Consider the following 11,491-nt stretch of genomic DNA (forward strand, 5'->3'; position numbering starts at 1 on the left):
TCTGGAGCTGAAAGAGGAAAATCCTTGGTCTGACTACCTGATTCCCAGGTTTCCTTGAGCATATTCTCTCTTCATGCTCTCTTGGGGCTTTCCAGGCATTCATACCGCCATGTATTTGAACGCCCAAAGGAACCACTGGCCATTATGTCAGTGTTATTTCACCTGATCTTAACACTCTGATCAACTGTATCACACTTTTTTTTTCAGAAATCAAGCAATTCTAATTGAAAGGGTGACTTCAAGCAGAGCAGGGTGGCATTAACAGACACTGGCTTCACACAAGTTGAAGTTCACCTCAAAACCCAACTTGTTAAGAGTTTCTATCACACTTAAGAAACTGCTTCAATTATTCAATTTCCCCTGTTACTCAATCAGTTTGAGTCTATGCATCAGCCATCACTAACAGGTATCTAACATTAGGTTTATGGGTTTCTATGTAGTCTTCTATTGTGGTCAGGTCAGATGTTCTCATCAGTATGGGCTTAGTTTGAAGGATCTTACATAAACAAGCAGTTTTCTGCTCCACTGAAATTAAATTGTAGCTGTTGTGTCTTCTGAACCCAGCACTGGTTTACAACATTAAAGGCCATATTGAGAGTGCTTGCTCTTCATTTTGCCTTATCTTGGTGCTGCCCTCTCTCTGCCTCCTACCCAGTCAATGTTAGGTGTCCTGCACTGCCACTGTTCTTCAGCATAACATGAGACAGGTGACCATAATCTGTATTAAGAAAACATCTGGGAGTAACAAAATGCCTCTTATTAAATGCTGTATACACTATATCAAGTCCTAAATAATAAAGGGAGGACTTTATGCCAAAGAGGGGTGTTTAGGCCTGCAGGCATTGCTTGGAGCATGCTCAGGAGGGGGCAGATATGGGGTGCCATGTGGGAGACATGCCCTTTGGAATGGGAGATGTTGCAATATGCTTTGACACTTCACACAGCTCTAGACAACTTCATTCAGGCACATGGCTCAGAAGCTTGCATCTAACTGTAAAAACTGCTTTTAAAAAAAATCTCATAGCTAATTTGTTACTTGTTTTAAGGGCCAGTTCTCAACATGAACTCAGCAAGTTAAAAGCATCCAAACCTTGCCCTGGAGTGTGCTCAGTTATTTGAGGAGGAGTAGAACTAATTGTTGGTTGTCGTCTAGACAAAGAAGACAAAGATCATGGAATCATAGAATCACAGAATCATAGAATGGCCTGGGTTGAAAAGGACCAATCCCCTGCTTTGTGCAGTTGCCAACCACCAGTCTGTCCAAAGCCACATCCAGCCTGGCCTTGAATGCCTCCAGGGATGGGGCATCCACAGCCTCCTTGGGCAACCTGTTCCAGTGCCTCACCACCCTCCGTGTGATGAGATGAGATACACTGTTGAATAAATACAGAAACAGAGCTGTGTTGGTTCTCCTCGGTGAGTGCAAGAAGTAAAGAACTTTGGCTGTGAGTTAGTAGTTTAAGTAAGATGATACATGCACTTAAGTATTGCAGTTAGTGCTCAACTCACTTGCATCTTCAATAAAAGCCTTCTTGGCAGCTGGAGAAGAGAATCTGTATTTCAGAAATAGGGGTGAAAAACAAGTTAAAGCAGCCTCCTTTCTGGGCATTATGCTTGCAGATGGGTGGTGGATGTAGATCCTGGCCAGTTCCTTATTACTGCAGGTATTACACATAACAGTGAACATTTTATTTCTTTGGGAAGTTCCCAACTAATTTAAGGATAAGACCAACATGAAACTAGCCGAAGGCAGGACCAGGATGTAGAAGAATGTGGAATCTGCCTTTGGGTAGGACACAAGGGCAAGGAGCTTAGCTTGAGGAGGGAAAAATGAAAAAGATGAGAGCACTGTTAGGGACAATGTCTCAGTGCTGGAGGGCTTTTTCCTGGCTCAGTTATAATTCATTACCTTGATTCATTAACCTTCGCTTTTACCATATTTTATTCTGAAATAATGGAATAAGTGAATTGGATGCACTTTCACTTAAATCAAAATTTCCAGCCAAGATAAATGCTCTTCATTTGGTGAAAGTGCATTTACATTTTCAATTTAAAGAGTCTTTCTCTCTAGGTAACTTAGGCTGTCTCTGACACTAATTCGTAAAACCACATGCTATTATACTTTCAAAGAGATGCTCTGTGTCCATGTTTCCCTGCACCCTGAGTGAAGATATTTTTGCTGCGCAGAAATATGGAGATGCTCTCACATGTGGGATGTAATGTGCACAAGAAGTGCTGGAGCCACTCTCAGGTCCACTTGAACAGTGGAATTCTGTAGTGAGTGCCTGAATGGAGCTTCATTCCTTTCTCATTGTTACCCTGCAATATGTAATAACTGCATATACGCCAAACCCATGTGAGATGCCAAGCCTTTTATTGTAGATTGGATATTAGAAGATTTACAGTAAGGGTGGAGAAGCAGTGGCACAGATTGTCCGTAGGTGTGGTGGATGCCCCTGATCCTGGAAACGTTCAAGGTCAGGCTGAGCACCTGATGGAGCTGTGGGCTCTCTGTAGCAGGGAGTTAGACTAGATGGCCTTTAAGGATCCCTTCCAACTCAAATTATACGTTTGGTAGTGATTGTGTCTCCAAGCCTAATCTTGGAGAAATACCCAATACCCAATACCCAAGTTGCACCAGGGTAAGTCTAGGTTGGATATCAGGAAAAACTTCTTTACAGAAAGGGTTGTTAAGCACTGGAATGGGCTCCCCAGGGAGGTGGTTCAGTCACCATGCCTGGATGTGTTTAAAAACTGTTAAATGTGGTGTTCAGGGACATAATTTAGCAGAGGGTTGTTTGAGTTAGGGTAGTATGGTTGAATTGTGGTTGGACTTGATGATCTTTAAGGTCTTTTCTAACCTGAGCAATTCTATAAATTCATTTGCTCCGGATTTTAATGGGCAGAAATTAAGTCAGCTCAATAAACTGGCATGGCAAAAACGCCAGATGAGCCACTTCCATTATTCTGGTCTGAATTTCATCTCTGATGAAGGCTGTGTCAAAGCCTTGCATATCTGTTCTTCCAGAATATTTTAAATCAGAATGCTTTGGATGTGATCATAGGCATCACCTGGTCAAATTAATGTTATTTTTTCCCTGCCTGTCAAGTACGTGTCTCCTAGGGGTGAGCTACTGGAGAGACATCACATAGACATCAGTCCAACTTTTCTATTACACAATACACGCTGCAGTGGAAGGATGTAATTATGAAACACCAGAGCACTTGCAGAGCAGCCTGGTGGTTAAGCCAGACACACACTTTGGGTCTTTGTGACACAATAGAGGTCCAGACCCTGAACCACACCCCAGATGCTGCATGGTGCTTGCCTCCTGTGTAATGGTTCAGCTGCCACTGAGTGTGGTGACAGGTATTTCTGTCCCGTGGAAACTCCTTTCTACCCAGAAACCCAAAGTATGGAGGACGTAGCTACTCAGTCATCTTGAGAAAGTATGAAGTACCAGTGAGCCGCTTGGAAAATGGCAGCAGCAGAGGTAGAAGAGAACCTGTGGGTCTCTTCTAACAGCTTGTGAAATTATGAGAAGCGGTGGCTGCGCTGCTTGCTCATCCGAAAGCTCTGTGAGCACATTACCCTGCCATACGGAGTAGGTAATGGCAGCTCTTTAAGAAAGGATAGAGGACAAATGGCATCTCATCCCAGAGTAATGGAGATGTTCAGAGAATTTTAGGACAGAGATGTCTGAATTTTAATTTAAGGTGAAAAGTGTCCCCGCTGATGGGGATTGCGAGAAGGCTGCTCTACAGCAGGCCTTCTGAACTGCCATTCAAGTGGAGTTAATGTGTCACTTTCAGTCAAAGCACTCTTTTTCCTAGTGCACAAAGAAGGAAAATGGCAATAATTCTGAAAGGGCTATTCTATAGGTACAGAGTACTTGATTTGCCAAGGGGGGAGGATTTTTTGTTGTTGTTGTTATTCTTTTTTTTTAATTTCTTCAATCCATTTGTCTGTGGTGTGTAAAACACAGTGTTGGTGTGCAACAGCAAGTACTGATTTGTGGTCTGCTGTCAGCACAGAGTAACAATCAAAAGCTTTTTTTCCCCATAGTGTATTGTGCCAGGAGAGAGCTGTCTTTGGGGCACCGCTGCTTTCCTGCAATGATTACAGATTTTTGCTGCCTCCCCTTGCCTGGAGGTGCTGCCGGGTACAGATCTCACTGATGTCCTCACTGAGGATGTATATGTAAGCAAGAGTGAGAGTTCTGCAGCTATAAGTATCCAAATACTTTTGCATCAGCTGTTAAAGAAGCTGCTAAGAGCAGAAAAGTAAGATGTTTCTCTTGCACGAAAGTGAAATCATCACAGAGGCAGGAAGCCAACATATTGGGTTTCTTTGTCATCTTTTTGGAGTTAATAGATGTCCTGCAGCAAAACCCTGATGTTACACAACCTCATGTCTCCCTAAATCAATTTCTCTTCCACTTATGTACATTTCGACCACGCCATGCTGTACCTATGGCATCTCAGCAATGCCTCATTAAAGCTGCAGCATAGCAGACTCCATGCTGCTTGCACTCCTACAACATCTGGCCTGCAAGAAGGTATTTATTCACTTGCTGAAATTAAGGCAAGCCCTGGCATACAGTCATTATGTACATACATAGTAATAGCAGTGCTGTGCTTGCAGCTGGGAAAAGGGCTTTTATACAGCTAATTGTTCAGTACTCATAGGTGATAGTTATTCCCATCTTGGTGTCTGTGTTGCTAGGTGTTGGGTTTTATCTCTGAAAACGCAGCAAAGTTACCTAGGATTTTCCTATTCTTTCTCAAATTTTCCCTTTCCCTGATAGAATTTCTCTACAAAATCAAGGGGATTGAAAGTACTGCTGGAATTTGTTTGTCCAAGGAATTGCTGCCACACAATTACAGCCATTGTATCTTGCATTCTCCACATTTTTGCTGTGAAGTGTGCGGGCAGCCAGCTCAGTGTGTGCAGCAAGTTTTTAGAGGAATTCCTGCATCCAAGCACAATAGGAGGAAAGGGCCAGATCCTCAGCAACCCAGATTCTTACATAAAGTCTGTAACATTAACAGGGTTTTAGTAAAGCTGGTAAGTGTTGTGATATATATATGTGAACACACGCATGCATGAGCATACACCCCAAAACAGAGAGATTATAATGCACTTGGCCCTGACTGAAAAAAAAAATTAGCTCAGGTTTTCCCACAGAACATAGATTGCAAAACATTAGTTCAAAAGGAAGCTCATCCCTCAGATTCAAATACTCATTAAGCCCATTCCCAATTCAATTTTCAGAGATCTGTCTCTGGGACAGAGAAATCCAGAGATGCTATCACATTGACCACGTACTATTACTATCTGGGCATTTTTCATTTTGTAGAAGAGAAAGGCAGTGAAAGGAGGTGTTAAAAGAGTCCTAGCTTTTTTTTTTTTTGCTTTTTTTTTTCTCTTCCTCATTGTTCAGCCAACTGTGCTAAGAAGTCCTAATAAATCCTCAGCCTGCTAGAAAATTGTCAATAATTGAAATTCCTGTGACATTCCCTAATCTCTGTGTCTCTCTTGAGTATCAGCTGCTCTCACTGAGGACTTTTAAAAGCTCTTTGTTTCATGTTTTAGGGAGGAAGACCTGGATAAGTTGGTCACTAAGCCATTAACAGGGAGCATCTTTTTGGCTGTGCATTAAAAGGAAGGAACAACATGCTCTTACCTTTTGGATGACCTCGGGGACAGCTGTCTCTTTGCTGGCTATTAAGGAAAGCAGGGCTAAGAGTGGAGAAAAGAAAATGCCCCACCAGTTTATATAGGCTAGCATGGCTCCTGTTCTGATATTACTAATTAGTTGTTCTCTCCTCCCACTTTGTGAGCTCCAAACAAATGTCAAGAAGGTTCCTTCTTGAATTCCCCACCTTTCCTCTTGCTCTGTCCTTGGTCTCTTGCCAAAAGCCTCTCCAAATGTCCTCTTCCCTGCTGCTTTTTTTGTTGTTTTTGAACTAAGTCTCCTTTAACTCTGTCCTTTCTCCTCCAAAATTAAGAGGGACTCCAAACTTCCAAGCAGACTCTAAGTATACCTATACTGGACCTCTCCAATGTTAATCTCTGTTACCCAGGACGTCTCAGCATCCTTCCATCTTTCCCTCCTTCCTAAAATGTTGGTTCTACGGTGGTGAGGAAACTCGATTGCAGACGTGTTGATGTTCCTGCTGTGAAGGTTTTAGAGCTACCACAATAACATGCAGCCTGTTGGATTCAGCTGTTTCTGGGCAGTTTTTGGAGCCACTATTCTGTTAATATACTGGAATGGAAGACTTGGTTCCGCTGTTCTGCTGTTTTAATTTTTTTTTTTTTTTACCTAGTTATTTTGTAGGTAACCTTTTTTTTTTTTCCCCTTTTCTTGTCTGCATTTTTAACATTGCCTCCCTAGCCTGCTGGAGGAATCCGGACTATCAGAAGTGTGGCATATTTGAGAGTTTTATAAGACTGTGAAATATCTGTGAAAGGCAGAGATGAAGCTGGAGAGGGGAGTTTTGAAAGAGTGAATAATAAGAGAAACAGCAGCAAAAAATCTTGTGAACTTAAGGAACCTGTCAGGCTAATTTAAACTGCAGCTACATTTACTTTAGGACTCTAAAAGAGTGATGGCTTAGAGAAGCAACCTTGCAACTTCATCTGACTGCCAGAGTAATGAGTTGTTGAATAAGAACCCTTCTAGCTTTATGACTTTGCTCCCAGCTCAGTGGAAATAGAGCGTATGTTCCATGAATGAAGTGATGTTGTTTGCATTGTGTAATTCCCAGGATGCATCTCTTTTGATGGAGATGTTTTTAACAGGAGACTGGATTCTCTTTTTCCCCTAGTGAGCAGGGTTTCTGACGATGGCTGTTGGTTTAATGCTGCTGCATGAGCAAGTGTTTCTCTGATCTGACAGGCACTAGTCAGATGCTGCCAGTCACTGACTTCATATCCAGCAGAAAAAGTAGCACGAGGAAAGGAGGGGTTGCAGAGGAAGATGCTCTGCTCCACTTCAGTACATTTATTCGTTTCTCCTCGGGCTGCCTTTGCTTTCTGTCTTGTAAGATGCAACTCCAAAGAAGAGAAATGCAATGGATAACTCGCATGGGACATCCCCATATGAGGTATGGTGGGCTTGAATTTTAGACTTCACGTTTTTCATGTCCTCCAAGAGACAAGATTCAGGCTGCTGTGTCCAATTCTGGAGCTTCAAAGAAGTTGATGTGGGATGCAGGTGTGGGATGGATATCTTGGAGTAAAGCTTTTTTTAATCAGTGAGTTGGTTAATAAATAACAAGATCACATTTTTGCTGATATCTGTGTAGGAATGAAGTCCCTGGCACAGCCTGCTTGGTTAACTGCAGGCAGAAGAGCCATGAGATTCATGACCTGTGATAGGGTCATTGGACTGTAGACACAACCAGCTATGGGGAAGGCTTAACTGCTGCAGCGTCTGCGTTAGGAAATCTATGTTTCCATCCATTATCTTCTGAAAAGGACTGGGCTCATTACTAGGAGGCTGAGTGCAGGAGTCACTTGCAGGAAGGCCTGCCTGCAACTCTGTGCCCAGGCACTGCCTAAGGGTGGGACTGGTGCAGAAGAATGGGAATGTTGGAAAACGTTGTACCTGTGCCAAGTTAGGTGCCAACCTGCCAACCTAAATACTTGATGAAGTATGTCTGCTCCGATCTTTTGGGATTTGGGCTTCAAGGGAAGACTGGAAGAGGCCATTCCTTGAAAAGGCTCTGAGAAGTCCTCCTGGACTGAGATCAGTGGTTGACATTGTCAGAAGAGGGTTTGGTGGCTGGATCCCAATCAGGCTTAGTACTTGAGCTGTTTGGAGAAGTGCCTGAATGATCAGGCGGGAGCTGAACTAGCTGGGTACAGTGTTTGAACTTGTCAGCTCTGCCAGGAAACACTCTTATGGCCCTAACCCAGCTTCACACGCTCTGTTTCCATGCCTCTCTCAAGGCTCTGTTCCCTTCAAGAAGGAAAACCACTTAGCAGATTGCCATTATGCTGATCTGATGCTGATTTTGGCTGTGTTCCTTGGCTCAAGTTGCACTGCATGGATCAGTTCTGCACAGGGAGATGCAGCAGCTCTTGGACTCAACAGGTATTCTAAAGTGACATAAATCCACATACGCAGCTCTGCAGATTGCTAAAACTCAGATCATGTCCTGACTCTGCTAGGCTGGGCTGTTTGTGAAGTGTAGATGGTATTTGCATGCTTGTTATCTCTCACTGGTGCGCAGGTCAGTCATGGGACACCATTAAAAAGAGTCTGACTCTGCCTTTTTTATTCTCTCATCAGATATTTGCACACAGCGATAAATATTCCCCCAAACATTCTCTTCTCCGGGAGAAACAGTCTCAGCTCTCTCAGTCCCATCTACTTTCCAGCTGGGTGCCCTGTGGACCCATTTCTCCAGCTTGCTGAGTTTCATCTGGATGGCAGCATGACCCTCTCTCTGGTGTATCTGCCATTCCTTTGAATTTTATATCTTCCATAGATTTGCTGAAGTTGCAAACTATCCTGAATCCCAGATCATTAAGATAATAAACAATTTTTCATGCAAAGGGTGGTTGCCCAAGGTGGTTGTGCATGCCCCATCCTTGAAGGCATTCAAGGCCAGGCTGGATGTGGCTCTGGGCAGCCTGGTCTGGTGGCTGGCAACCCTGCACATAGCAGGGGGGTTGAAATTAGATGAGCATTGTGGTTCTTTTCAACCCAAGTCTATGATTCTATGAATTTTTGCCTCTGGGTAACAACACTACTGACTGGCCTCTATCTGATTTTGTTCTTCTGAGTACAATGCTTTGGGTTCAAGCATGCAGGCAGTTTTCAGCCCACCTCACTGCTCACTCATCTAACCAGCACTTCATTAACTTTTCTATGGAGATGTTACAGGAGACAGCCCCCAGAACAGTGCTCCAGTGACTTAGGTCCGTAGGATAACACAGGTTATAAGTCATCTCTGCAGCTCACCTGGTCTAGCCTCCTGCTGTAGTACTTACTGAACTAATCACTCAGATTGCTCCAGTCTCTTTTTTTTTTTTCTATAGATAGGTAATGCTCAGCTCGGATGCTGGCTGGGGAGGCAGACATCATAGCCAGTAAAGGCTGAGATATCCTGGAGGCCAGGTATCTGGAGAAACAACACCAGCAAGCCTGTTCCCATTAGTGTTTGTGGCCACATTACTTTTATCATCTTGTTTTTATGAGTAAAAACAGAGTGGAAATTTTTGTTTCAGCAGAGAGCGTGCAAGGAGTCTGTCATAATCTTGCACTTGTTTGCTGAGCAAAATAGTTTTGGGTTGACATAGAATGGACCAAAAGCCATGCTAATGTAGGCAGTTTCTGACCCTTCAATTTGGCCTGTAAAAATTCTCTAGAGAAAGCTGTTATTTGACATTCCTCAGCATGATGGCTGCTCAGTACTTTCTCTAGCAAATTGCTATCAGGAATACAGGCAATGAGAGCCATCCAGCACTGTTGTTCATCTCCCTCTTGTGGTATGGCTCTGATATAGCTGCATATGTAGCTATAAAAATCAGCAGATATTCTATGAAGTTCCAGAAGCCCTGTGAATACCAGTTCCCTATGGTGGCTTAGCCACAACTCCCCAGGCTCTGGGGACTCTGGACACTATTGATGATGGATGCTCCAAATATTAAGTAGTTCTCATGGCACACATATTCTGTATACTTGCTCTGGAGGCCCTCTTAGAGGTTCATACTTTTCTCGCAGGCCGATGTGCTGAGTGTTGGGTTAGCAAGAAATCTGTGACTTATATTTGCAGATTTTTCGAAGTGTGTATTTAAAATATTGCTAACAGGAGTGAAGAATGGCTTTGAGAGTGCCAGCAGCCCAAGGCCCCACCTGACAATAATTGTGCTTTTGGTTCACTGTCTAGGTAGCAATGATGAGCTGCCACCTGACACAATTCTATTTACTAGCACAGAGGTGGCCGTGGCATTGAGCACGGGAGATGTCTTTGAAGGATACCCCAAAAATTGAGTGATGTATCTCAGGAAGCCTGGTGAAATACAAGTCAAAGAAGAGCTAAATTTATTTATCTGGTTGGGTCCCATCCTTTGGATTTGTTTTACATTTTCCTAGCAGTGCCACCCCTTTTCTTATGAGCAGTGGGCACTTCTGGGCACAGGCCTGGAAGCCTGTGTGCTTGTCTGGAAGACACTGATCTCTGGTATAGCTGTTTTTACCTTCAGAGACCTTCATATCCTCTCCTCTTTCTGTGCATCTGTCCTGGAGGAGGAAAAATCAGTTCTGCTGCCACTTGGTGTGATCCTGTTTGTTCTTTGCTCTAGGATCCAGGAGCTGGTGGTGAGCAAAGCTCTCTGTCTCATGCCATGGGTCTGAATCTTGAGGCTTCTTGGTTCCAGTGTCACTTGTTCCTTTGTAGACTGCATCAGCCAGATTGAAACCTCTTGAAATGCTAGAGAGTTTGCAAGCCAAGGCAAAGTGTATCGTTGTGTTCCAGGACTGGAGAGGAAACTGAAACTCAAACAATTCTTAATTTCAGCTTCATAGAATCGTAGAATGTCTTGGGCAGGAAGGGACCTCAAGGATCATGAATCTCCAACCCCCCTGCCAGAGGCAGGGCCACCAACCTCCACATTTAATACCAGACCAGGCTGCCCAGGGCCCCATCCAACCTGGTCTTGAACACCTCCAGGGATGCGGCATCCACAGCCTCTCTGGGCAGCTGTTCCAGCACCTCACCACTCTCTCTGTACAGAACTTCCTCCTGACATCCAACCTCAATCTTCCCTCCTTCAAATCCCTGCCCTGTGTTTCTGGCTCTAAGAAATAGCCCAGATCCAAAGGGGTTCATTTTCCAGATCTGTCTCAAGACAGTCTGAGCTTCATGAGAATGTTAAAACTGGCCACACTTTCCTCATTTTTATGATGCAAGACAAAGTGTTTTTCTGCTGCTTCATCCAATTTTGCAGTTTTAGGCAGTTCACTCAACACCCCTGCATCTGATCTCAGCTTACTACAGTTTGACTTCCTCTATCCTTTGTCCCTCATAACAGGGATTTCAAACCCTCCCTGCTTTCAAGGAAATAATCCAATCTCAGAATGTACATTATAGGACAGGCAGCTGTTGGGCTTTAGCAAAGAGCGGAACACTGACATAGTTCCAGAAAGAAACTCTTTTAATATATAAATCCCAGTGGCTACTATTTTCTTGCTAAGCAGGCTGTAATAGAAGTGGAAGGTGCTGTGCATGGCATGAGTTGCGGGTCTAATCAATTAAACAAAGAGGGCCAGTAGCTTCTGGAATTGGATCATCAGACAGTGGGAAGATGTAAAAAGTTAATAATCAGTGTAATGTTTAGTGGTGTAGCTGCACTGGCTGTAAATGCTTGAGGGATTTTGTAGGCAGAACTCCAGAGCAGCATTTTCATATATGCACATCAGCACACAGATATCCATTTGCTGCAAAGATTCACGTTTTATAGTAGATAGTAGGG

The 11,491-nt window shown here is 43.6% G+C and overlaps 1 protein-coding gene across 1 annotated transcript in view; it reads right to left on the minus strand.

Annotated features, from left to right (window-relative positions):
* Positions 1-11,491, minus strand: part of LOC100546531 (urea transporter 2) — a 66,176-nt gene that overhangs the window by 49,989 nt on the left and 4,696 nt on the right. The window lies entirely within an intron of this gene.

Source organism: Meleagris gallopavo, chromosome Z (assembly GCF_000146605.3).
Source record: "Meleagris gallopavo isolate NT-WF06-2002-E0010 breed Aviagen turkey brand Nicholas breeding stock chromosome Z, Turkey_5.1, whole genome shotgun sequence".
Lineage (NCBI taxonomy): Eukaryota > Metazoa > Chordata > Aves > Galliformes > Phasianidae > Meleagris > Meleagris gallopavo.